This window comes from Lemur catta, chromosome 13, assembly GCF_020740605.2.
Source record: "Lemur catta isolate mLemCat1 chromosome 13, mLemCat1.pri, whole genome shotgun sequence".
Classification (NCBI taxonomy): Eukaryota; Metazoa; Chordata; class Mammalia; order Primates; family Lemuridae; genus Lemur; species Lemur catta.
This window is the reverse complement of record NC_059140.1, coordinates 70,361,922-70,373,803: the sequence shown is the minus strand read 5'-3', so window position 1 is coordinate 70,373,803 and position 11,882 is coordinate 70,361,922.

Below are 11,882 nucleotides of genomic sequence, written 5' to 3'. Positions count from 1 at the left end.
TACATATGTGAAATAGAGCTGAAATTTATATATGAGTCACAAATGCTATTAACTTTTCAAAGCATTTCTTTTCTAAGACACAAAAAGGAAATAAAAATGAAACACTCTGTGTAGTCCCCCCAAAATATTTGTTACACATCGTCACCCAGGGAAAAATTGCTTTCCTCACTGTCATAGTTAAAATGCTTCAATACCATTCAGTCATCACTCGCTCGTTCTGGTTTTCCTATTTGAATCATTATCCAGATGGCACACCTGTATCAAACGCAAGCACAGATCACCACTTTGTTAGGTAGTGCATTCTTGTGTGAAATAATTTTTCCCAAAGTTTAATAAAATCTTCCAGGCATGAGTAGAATACAACAAAACTGTTCTGAAGTCTGGTACAGACCTGAAGTTAGTGCAAGTGTTCAAATCCAAGATGTTATTTTAAATATGCTCACAAATTCTGATGGCTAAGGTCAGGTATTTAGTTTTCAGTTCAGTTAAATAATTATTTACTTATTTATGCCCAACTATGGAGACCTCTTCCTCAAATAAATCCGTTTTGAGAGCATCTAATGAAGTCTTTAGGAAAAATGATGTTTTTCATCTTTACGTATACTTATAGTGAAAGTTTTCCTTTTACTGTCAGGGTGTTACATCCTATAGAAACATTGTTATATGTGTAAGGGTTTTTTTGGAGTGCCCGGCGCCAGAGAAAGAAAGACGAGCAGAGTTGAAAGGGATAAGTAAAGAGGCTTTATTGGAGCGCTCCCAGGTGGGGTAATGAGTCCCAAGAGAGGGACCTGGGCGAGCTTCACAGGACCCACGGAGTGGGACCAGAGAAGTTGCATGGCACAGAAGTTTGAGTGGGTTTATATATGTTTTTAGGGCTGGGGGATGGGAGCTTCTTTGGCCAGGAGATGTCGGGGCGAGGAGTAAGGAATTTCTTTGTTTCAGTTTTGGTGGGGGTATTGAGGAATAGGAGGGGCTTCTTCTTTTTTCATTAGGGAAGGGAGGGGTGCCTGCCACCAACCTTACATTATGTAAGTAAGAAAGACATTGAAAATAAATAAGGCTTATTATATTTTACAAGTAGCATCTTTAAAACTTGAAATGTATTGTCTCCTCCTAGAATGATCTTTACTTTCTTCCAAGAAGCAGCCTTGGTCAAACTGGAGACTGTCCAAAGTGTCTGTAGCATCTATTTAGACATAATTCTTAGCAGCAAGAGGATTTTCTCTCACGATACGGAGCTGTTAGCTAGCAACTGGTGTGGTCACTAACAGACCACTCAGTTTCAGACCCCAATGTGATTTCATACAGTGTACACATTCCATGCAGTTAATATAGATTTGTTTACCCTCCATTCTCTCCAGAGATTCTTTAAAGGGTGAAACTGGCAAAAACCAACGCAACACAGATGAGGTTATCCATATGCAGAAATAATTTACTCTATCATTTAGATTGCTTTGGTTACAAGAAACAGAAACTGACTCTAACTTATGAAAAAGGGAGTTTGTTAGAGTGATATTAGAGGCTGTATAGCATCAATTAAAACTGGGTTTAGAAATGGGCAAGAACCAAGTTCATTCCAGAGGCTAGGAAGCCAGAAACATAATCATGTCATACCAGGAGTATACTAGTAAGGGTGGAATAGAATGAAACTCCAACATTTTTTAGTCTATCTCTGCTTAAGAGTCAAATACTTGGTAAGGAACATCTGCTTGGTGAGCTCATTGGCTAGGGGAGGGTGAAGCCCCTGATTACCTACCTAAGGAGGAGGAGGTCCCAGTAAGAAAAGAAACTGGATGCTGGGCAGCCAATAATAGCAGCATCTAGTATAGCTGCCCTAAAAAATAGTACATTTATTGATCATGAAGACCAGGGAACTGCCCGGGACCAATAGAGGTAACAAGGTTGAATACCTAGGATTAAAAGAAATTAGTAACAATTTTGTTTTATACTATCAATGGATAGCAGTCCATATGGCACCCCAAAGTGGAGTGAGGGGAAGGCAAAAATTAAAGGACAAAAATTGCCTTTCATGTCTGCACAACTGTCCAGAGGGGAACATTCTCAACATACAATCCGTATGGTATCATTAAGCTATGAAGTGCTCCATGGATTAAAGTACCCGTGGCCAGCATAATGGATGCTTTCAATTTATTTAACATTGCAATATTCCCTGCAAATACTGAAATCAGAGATGCTTAAAATTTTGGTTTTTTAATCAGTTTTATATGAGTTTGGTTATTGTGAAGCAGTTCCTGACTGGGCCTGTAAACTCTTGGAGGCTAGAAATCTGAATTCTTGTACCTACAAAGCTAAGAGACAACTCCAGGGTTGTAGAGACCCCACCTAATTATTGCCTGTGTTGTGGTCCTTCATCCTCTTCAATGCCATTTATTTTGTCTTATAATTATTCCCTGAATGTTGACATTTGTATAATATGTAAAACATATACTTCTCAAAAGCAGAGTCCTGTTTTCTCTGTTGCTCTTAAAGTCTAAACTATCATTTATTATAGTTTCTTAAAGAATATTCCATGGAAAACTCAGTGATTTTAATAAGCATTTCGTGGGGTTGGGGGGAGTAATTTATGGTTAAATGTGTTTGGGAAAGAAAGTTCAGTAAGTTTCTTTGCTGCAAGTATTAGAAACACTGTGAACACTTACTGGGCAATAACTCTGTTGCCCCCTAGTGATAAAGTGCTTAACTTCAGGCTTTCCTTTCTTTGCCGGACTGTTTTACAGCCTCCTTGTAGTTTTCCCGGCCCTCAGCATTATCCAAGCAATGCTGCTGGTGACTTTATTTACCTTCCTCAAACACAGATCTGATTGTGTTTCTTCTCTGCTCAAAGAATTTTTATGGTACCATCATAATAAATGACTCAGGTAACAAGAAGGAAAATGATAGGTGTTGTTTGGGTAGTAATTCCTTCTGAGCTAGATATTCTCCTGAAATTTTTATTAGTTATTACTGAAGAGAAGCAGGTAGGGTATTTGTGCTTGATCTTAAAAAGAGGAGCTAACACCTCATTGCCCACAATGCTAGGACAAGCTGCACAGAGAGTGGAACTCAATAAATGCTTGGAGTTGAATGTAATTTCACGCCACTCATGATGATACCATCTTCTACTTCTCTACGACCAGGCCCTGTCCAATGGGGAGACAAGGTATCAGGGCCAAGTGAGAAATCACTGGGAATATAAGATATTGTTGCAGCGAGAAAAATCCTCTGGCTTCTATTTAAACCTCAATTTGATCAGATATTCCAGAATAAATTTTTGTTCCTGCCATTACAATATGCCAGTAGTTTAAAATCAGCAGCAGTTGATCTAGTTTGGAAATATGAGGGTGGATGTTAACAGAGTGGAACAAAGAGACATGTAGGTAAAGGAGAAGGTGTAAAAAAGGGTATGTGGGTTGGAGAAGGAATTAAAGGATCGTGAGGTACAGACCAACTGGTTTTTTGCTAATTAATACTATAGTTGTGAAATAAGAAAGGAGAGAAAAAATGTGATAGCATGATAGTGATTATTTTGGGATAGAAAACTTATTAGTACAATTATTTGTTTTAAGCATTTTTTTTAAAGAATATCATGCTCATCAACAACTTTAAAAAGTGAGAAGATTCACATACAGTCTGAAAGCTGATAATTAGTTGGTACCATATAGATCTTATAATATAACTAAAAAGAAGTGTGGGCTTAGCCCTTGAAATGTAATTATTAATACACACAAAGGTTGCACCTTCTTTGGGGAGGTTGACTGATGGGGTTTGAAATGCTTCCAATCATTTAAAAAATCTGCTTTTTGATACAATATGACAAATTTGAGGATATTTAAAAGTAAATGTTAAAATTTTTGAAAATATGGGTTCATAGGAAATTTTTAAACTGCTTCATGAACATTTTATTAAAATATGTGGAATGCTAAGGTACAGTTATTCCAGACCATGGTTAATGAACAGACATTATCAGGATGAACCTGGTTCCAATTTATTTTAAAGCCATCAGATCCAAAACCCATAGATCTACAATTAACTGTTCAACTAAGCAATATTTGAGCACAGTACTTTAGGAATAGAAGTTCAGAGAACTACTGCTTAATGCTTTTCTTTATGCTATGTAGTTCAATATAGCCTGGAGGTTCTCACAGTAGGATGATTGTTTCTTAGGACATTTAGATGATAATACCAAGGCCAAGGAGAAACTTGCTGGCAGATGAGCATCATCTTGGATGAATCCACAGAGTGAGATTTGGTCCTCAGCTCTGTTAGGCTTAGAAATCAATATTACCAGTTCTTTTGAAGTTGATGAAATCCTGGGAGGCTGATTTAGTCAAACAAAAAGAGAGACTAATTAATAAACCTGAAAACCAAGCTATAAATTTATAACGGGAGCAATAACTGACAGGATCATTTGATATCTGCCATTTGTCATGTGCTCAAGGCACTCTGTCCTGGAATCCACTCAAAAGACTGAATCAGAGGCTAAGTAGAAAGGCAAAATCAAGGGAGTAAGTGTTGATGAATGATTAAGAGGGAGAAACATCCTCGTCCAAATATTGGCACCTCTTTGTTAACCTACTGTTGCCTTACACAGCTTAAGGAACTGTCCAGTCTTCTTGCTATATGTCCATTAAATCTCTTCATTAAGCTTGTTTGGCTGATTAAAAATAAATATTTAAATTATTCTGTTATTCTCATTTAGCTCCCACTTATAAGTGAGAATATGTGGCATTTGTTTTTCCATTCCTGAGATATTCACTTAGGATAATGGTTTCCAGTTTCATCCAAGTTGCTGCAAAAGACATTATTTCGTTCCTTTTTATGGCTGAGTAGTACTTCATGATACACACACACACACACACACACACACACACACACCACATTTTCTTTATCCATTTATCAGTTGATGGGCACTTAGGTTGATTCCATATCTTTGCAATTGTGAATTGTGCCCCAATAAGCATGTGGGTGCAGGTGTCTTTTTTATAAAAGACTTCTTTTCCTTTGGGTAGACACCCAGTAGAGGAATTGCTGGATTGAATGGTAGGTCTACTTTTAGTTCTTTGAGGAATTTCCATGCTGTTTTATACAGAAGTTGTATTTGTTTACATTCCCATCAACAATTTATAAGTATTCCCTTTTCATTTCATCCACACCAACATCTATTGTTTTTCAACTTTTTAGTAATGGCCATTCTGACAGGGGTAAGGTGGTATCTCATTGTGGTTTTAATTTGTATTTCCCTGATGATTAATGATGTTGACCATTTTTTCATGTTTGCTGGCCATTTGTTTATCTTCTTTTGAAAAAAATCTATTCATGTCTTTCACCCACTTTTTGGTGAGGTTGTTTTTTCTTGCTGAATTGTTTGAGTTCTTTGTAGATTATGGATACTAGCCCTTTGAGAGTGTCTTTTCCCATGCTGTAGGTTGTCTATTTACTCTGTTGATTATTTCCTTTGCTGTGCAGAAACTTTTTAGTTTAGTTAAGTCCCATTTATTTAGTTTTTTTGTTGCTGTATTTGCCTTTGGAGTCTTAGTCATAAATTCTTTGCCGAGGCCAACATTCAGAAGAGTTTCTACTATGTTTTCTTCTAGAATTTTTATGGTTTCAGGTCTTAAATTTAAGTCTTTATCTTGAGTTAATTTTTGTGTATGACGAGAGATAGGGGTCCTGTTTCATCCTTCTGCAGTTGGCTATCCAGTTTTCCCAGCACCATTTATTGAATAGGGCTTCCTTTCCCCAGTGCATGTTGTTGTCTGATTTGTCAAAAATCAGTTGGTTGTAGCTACATGGTTTTATTTCTGGGTTATCTATTCTAATGCTTTGGCCTGTGTGTCTACCTTTATACCAGTACCATGCTGTTTTGGTTACTATAGCCTTGTAGTAAAACTTGAAGTCAGGTAGTGTGAGGCCTCCGGATTTGTTCTTTTTGCTTAGGATTGCTTTGGCTATTCATGCTCTTTTTCATTCCCTATGGAGTTTAGGATTATTGTTTCTAGATCTGTGAAAAATGATGTTGGCATTTTGATGAGAATTGCATTGAATCTATAAATCACTTTGGGCAGTACAGACATTTTAACAATGTTAATTATTCCAATCCGTGAGCATGGGATATTTTTCCATTTGTTTGTGTCATCTAAGATTTCTTTCATCAGTGTTTTGTTGAGATCTTTCACCCCTTGGGTAAGTATATTCCTAGGTATTTTGTTTTCTTTGAAGCTGTTGTAAATGCTGTTGAGTTCTTGAGTTGACTTTGCTTGACCATTATTAGTATATAGAAATTTTTGTACTTTAATTTTGTAACCTGAGACTTCGCTGAATTTATTTATCAAATCTAGGAGTCTTTTGGTGGAGTCTTTAGGGTTTTCTAGATATAAGATCATATCATTGGCAAACAGGGATAGTTTGACTTTGTCTTTCCAAATTTTGATACTCTTTATTTCTCTGTTGCCTGATTGCTCTGGCTAGGACTTCCAGCACTATGTTGAATAGAAGTGTTGACAGTGGGCATCTTTGTCTTGTTCCAGTTCTTAGGGGGAATGCTTTCAACATTTCCCCATTTAGGATGATGGTGGCTATGGGTTTGTCATATATGGCTTTTATTATTGTGAGGTATGCTCCTTCTCTGCCTAGCTTATTGAGGGTTTTTATCATGAAAGGGTGCTGGATTTTATTGAATGCTTTTTCTGTACCTATTGAGATGATCACATTTTTAAAAATTCTGTTTATGTGGTGAATCACATTTATTTATTCGCATATGTTGATCCATCCTTACTTCCCTGAGATGAACCCACTTGATCATGGTGAATTATCTTTTTGATGTGCTGGTGGATTTGGTTTGCTTGTATTTTGTTGAGTGTTTTTGCGTCTATGTTCATGAGGGATATTGGTCTGTAGTTTTCTTTTTTTGTTGTATCCTTTCCTGGCTTTGGTCTCAGGGTGATACTGGCTTCATAGAATGAGTTAGGGAGGATTCCCTCCTTCTTGATATTATGGAACAGTTTCAGTAGGATAGATGCCAGTTCTTCTTTGTAGGCCTGATAGAATTTGGCTGTGAATCCATCTGGTCTGGGGCTTTTTTTTGTTGGGAAATTTTTTTTATTACTGTTTCAATTTCTTGAAACAGTATTCAAGAAATTCAGAGAAATCAGATTCAAGGAATTAGAAATCTTTTTTCTAATTCTGCATTATTGGTTTTTTAAGAATTTCTATTTATTCCCAATTAAAACTTGTATTTCAAAATACAGTAGAAAGTTTTAACAACAAAGCAGATGAAGTAGAAGAAGGAATTTCAGAACTTGAAGTCAAGGCTTTCAAATTAACCCAGTCAATCAAAAATGTAGAAAAAAGAATCAAGATACATCATGTAAGGCCACAAAACAAGTCACAGCAAATTCAGAAAAATTGAAGTCATACCATATGTCTTCTCAGACTGCAGTGGTATAAAACTAAAATCAGTTACAAAAGGAACTCTCAAAACTATATAAATACATGGAAATTGAAATCAATTACAAGAGGAACTCTCAAAACTACACAAATATACAGAAATTGAACAACCTGCTACTAAACAATCCTTGAGTCAATGACAAAATCAAGATGGAAATCAAGAGTTTTTGAATTGAACAACAAAGATAACACAAGCTTCCAAAAATCTATTGGATACAGAAAAAGCAGTACTAAGAGGGAAGTCCATAGCTTTAAATGACTACATCAATAAGACAGAAATATCACAAGTTAACAATCTAATGTCACACCTAAAGGAATTTAAAAAAGAAGAGCAAACCAAACTCAAAGTTAGCAGAAGAAAAGAAATAACAAATATCAGAGAAAAACTAAATGAAATGGAAACCAAAAAAAAAAAACAATACATAAGATCAACAAAACAAAAAGTTGGTTCTTTGAAAAGATGAACAAAATTGATAGACCAATAGCTAGATTAACCAAAAATAGAAGAGAAAGCATAAGCACATTCATCTAATCGTTGTTAAAAACAAAAGTGAGAGAGATACTATTAGCTTCTTTTCTGAGCAGTGATTTATCCCAAATATATGTGTTTCATTGGCTAACCCTTTTGTCCATAATATGGCTTTGGAATTTCAAGAAGACCATATACTTAAGAGAAATAATATCAAAATAGCTCCACCTATCCTTTTAATTTTCTCTCCAAAGCAAATTAGATAATATATTACTGTTTGTAACTTGGTACCTTTTCTAGAATGCTTTTTCTTTGCCTTAGCAGCAAATAACAACAACAAAATCCCAGAAGCCTGCAAATATTCTATTTTTCCTGGAGTTTCTATGAGATCTCCTTGGCATAAGTGAATCTGAAAAGCTTTGCAGATAAGTGTTTAAAAATGAATTTTATGTCACTTCTAAAATCTGGCAAGGAAAATGATCTCTAAAGACATTAATCTCATTGACTTGACAGTTTTATTAAACTTTAATCACCTTTTCAATATTTTCATTGTTGAAGAATGCATGTTCCCATAAGGTAAAGATTCAGCTACCCAGAGCTTGAAGGATAAATACGTAATTTTCACAAAAGTCTTGTATTCCTTGGACATTGGTTGAGTAATAACACACAATTAAATAGGGCTGTCAGCACTGAATCTACCAGTGAGACCAACAAGAGTCATAGAAGCTGAGATATTTCAATAAATGGTATCAGCAGAATATCCTAAGATTTGGAATAATTGGGAAGACTAAGCTTCATATCTAATTAATCTTGAAATATTATTTCATTACTGAAATCAACTGTCACATTAATTTGTGTTCCTTGTTTCACAGGGAAAGAAGACCAAGTCTAAAGACATATTAGTCCAGCCTTTTTAAAAAATCATCCTCATTCAGGATAGGTATTCAACTTTGATTTAATTCTTCATCTCCAAGAGAAATAACAATATCTACTTATTTTGACTAGTAAATTATTGTATACCATTTTCTAATGAAAATCAAGTAGTAAGTCAACAGTCACATTTTATGACAATGGAAAATGCCCATCCCTTTGTTTTTAGAAATAAGTAATTGCTTTTGTCAGTCTACAGAGAGCTGTTCACCATCTGCCCTCCCTAACACTCCAGACACTGTGGAGAATAACGAAGCAGAATAGCAGTGCATCAGTGATAGCTCCGGATTCCAAGAAACCAAGTATTGGACAAATGAAACATTAGACATAAGTGCTTGTGAGACAAATGATATATTTCTCTTTCAAATGTTAACATTTAAAAAAAACTGTATTTTTCCTTAGTTTCATTATAATAGAGATATAATAATATTTATATTAAAATGCATAAATAGCATAACAATATATATAATTCAGCATAAGAAAAATGGAAATCTACACAGAGAGCTTATTGTGTTACCTGAGTTTCCACAGGTAGGTGTGTGAGCTGTAGTTCTTTTCCAGAGATGGTGTGATTGTTAGATCTGGGCCTTTCTGGATAGCAGTTCTTGCCATGACCTTATAGCATTCACTCTCCAGGCTCCTACTACCTCACAGACTGAGAGGAAAGCTTTTAGTGCCAAAGGTCCCATCATTTCTCTCATACATGTTAAATTAGACCCACTGAATTACTTCAGTTACATCTTTGTTGAGTTGGCCGTTGTGTATATGGTACTGTAGTAGGTTGCTTTTATTCAGAGAGTGATCATATTGATAATATGTCCATTCCATGAAAATCTGTACTAATTCTCGTACAATGATATAAAGAGAAAGAAATCAATTTTGTAAAAATACAGACTATGTTATTCATGCTGAACTTAAGGATAATTAATAGGAACTAATATTTTAAAGTATATGCTGATTAAAAGGCAACTCTAAATATGAGTTTATCCTCTATTTTCATAATGAAAAGGTACAAAAAATCTTTTGGTCAACATGAATTTATGAACACAATAGATGTTAATAAAATAGTCAATGTTTGCTGGAGCTAGTTAGTATGAATTTGTTTACACAATCATATTTAAGATAATATAAAAACATTTCAATTTAGAAGTATTTCTTCTCATTTCAGAAACAATTCTACTCAAATTCTTCACTTACATCTTGACACGAGTCTTCATCATCAGAAGTCACTATTTGAGTCATCTAATATTTTTCCAACTTTAAGTCTTTTGAGATAAAACAACTTTTAAGTGTTTGAGATAGCATAACTTTGAATTGGCATATGATATTATAATTGAAAATTTTATTTCAAAACAAAATAGCCAATTGTGAAACAGTATAACAGTTGTTTTTCATTGTCCTATAAAACATACATTTGTTATCTCCACAAGATAAACTACTTACTGCATTGCTTCATAAGAAAGTGATCTTGATAATCTTGTTTATATCCACGTTCCAACACTGCGATTAGAAGGTCTTACCTGGAAGAATGAAAGTCTTTGTCTCTTTCATTGGTTAAGTTAGATGACCTTATAAGATTCTCAAAGACTGACACCTTTTTAGGCTAATTTGTCTTTCCTGAATAGTTCTTTGTTATTAAAATAGAGTGATTGAGACTATTTGATAAAGGCCATTCTCACTGGAGTTAGGTGATATCTCATTGTGGCTTTGATTTGCATTTCCCTAATGATTAGAGATGTTGCGCACTTTTTTATATGTTTGCTGGCCATTATTCTGTCTTCTTTTGAAAACTTTCTGTTCATGTCCTTTGCCCATTTATTGATGCAGTTGTTTGATTTTTTTCTTGTTGATTTTCTTAAGTTCTATTTAGATTCTTGTTATCAGTCCTTTATCAGATGTGTAGAAAGCAAATATTTTCTCCCATTCTGCAGGTTGTCTATTCACTCTAATGATAGTTTCCTTGGCTGTGCAGAAGCTTTTTAATTTGATCAGGTCCCATTTATTTATTTTTGTTGCTGCTGTGATTGTTTTGAGGGTCTCCCTCATAAATTCTTTGCCTAGGCTGATGTCTGTAAGAGTTTTACCAACATTTTCTTCTAGAATTCTTAAGAATTTCATGACTTAGGTTTAAGTCTGTTATCCATTGTGATCTGATTTTTGTGAGAGGTGGGGATCCAGTTTGTACACCCATAATATTCTGAAATAAAAAAATAAAAAAGAATCAGATAAAAAATTTCTTCTAAAAACAATAAAATAAAATAGAGTAATTGAAAGAATACTTCCATCATATGAGAGTCTTTGAAAAGACTTGAATATTGTATCTTAGTCCATTTGGACTGCCATAACAGAATACTGTAGACTGAGTGTCTCATGGCAACAAACATTTATTTCTCACAGTTTTGGAGGCTGGGAAGTCCAGGATCAAGATGCCAGCAGATTCGGTCTCTGGTAAGAGCCCTCTTCCTTGTTCATAGGTGGCAGTCTTACTGTGTCCTCACACGGCAGAAGGGATGAGGGAGATCTCTGGGGTCCCTTTCATAAAGGCACTAATGCCATTCATGAGGGCTCCACTCTCCCTTCCTAAAGGCTCCACCTCCTAATACCATTACCTTGGGGGTTGGGATTTCAACATATGAATTTGGGAGGGGGCATAAACATTCAGTCTAAAGCACAAGTAACTCCTTTATCTGAGGATTAATTTTGTAAAACACAAAAACAGACAGACAATATTCTTCAAATAACCTGTCCTATATTTTGGCTTAAATAATACTTATTCATGTCTTGCTATAATTTTGGCTTTGATATTGTCATTCCTTAAGGTAGGACTTTTCAATCATTGAAGCCACAGAAATTCTCTATGCTATTTAACATATACACGATGTGGTGATTTTAAAACATGCCCACAAATTCTTTAACACTACTTACATGGAAAGATAGAATCTAATTCCCATCCTCTTGAATGTGAACCAACCTAAGTGACTCAATGTTAACAAATAAAATGTTCGGAAAGTGATGCTATATGACTTCTGATGCTAGG